At 31.8% G+C, this 415-nt stretch overlaps 1 non-coding gene across 1 annotated transcript; it reads right to left on the bottom strand.

The window, feature by feature from the left end:
* Positions 1-238: 238 nt before the first annotated feature.
* Positions 239-295, bottom strand: LOC112255603. Its single transcript, XR_002954324.1, has one exon. It is a non-coding gene; the product is annotated as a U7 small nuclear RNA (small nuclear RNA).
* Between the last annotated feature and the right edge of the window lie 120 nt (positions 296-415).

Raw genomic sequence — 415 nt, 5'->3', positions numbered from 1 at the left:
ATACATATACATAAACAAGAATTGCAGTCAAATACAATCGAATATAACTGTATTGGTTTGTTTTACTGTTAAGATACCAGCTGGACTTATATCCATCCAATTTTAGGCTATGCAAAACATTGGCACAATGTGGGCACAACCACATGAAAAAATACTATAGTATACTGTAGTATTACTATATTTATGTACTGTATTATTTACTATAGTGTTTTTGCTTTATTAGCTTTGACATAGAAGTGGGGGCTTTCTCCTTGAGGACACCTACTGGACAAATACTAAAAGAGCTAATGTAGTGTTTTTGCAGACATTACTGTAGTATTTACTACAGAGGTTTTTTGTAGGATAATACTGTAGTATTTGTTATAGTATTCTACAGTATACCACAAAATTAGATAGTAAGTACTACACATGACCG

The sequence above is a fragment of the Oncorhynchus tshawytscha genome, linkage group LG07, assembly GCF_018296145.1.
Source record: "Oncorhynchus tshawytscha isolate Ot180627B linkage group LG07, Otsh_v2.0, whole genome shotgun sequence".
Classification (NCBI taxonomy): domain Eukaryota; kingdom Metazoa; phylum Chordata; class Actinopteri; order Salmoniformes; family Salmonidae; genus Oncorhynchus; species Oncorhynchus tshawytscha.
The sequence above is the reverse complement of the archived record's forward strand: the minus strand, read 5'-3'. Positions and strand labels throughout refer to the sequence as shown.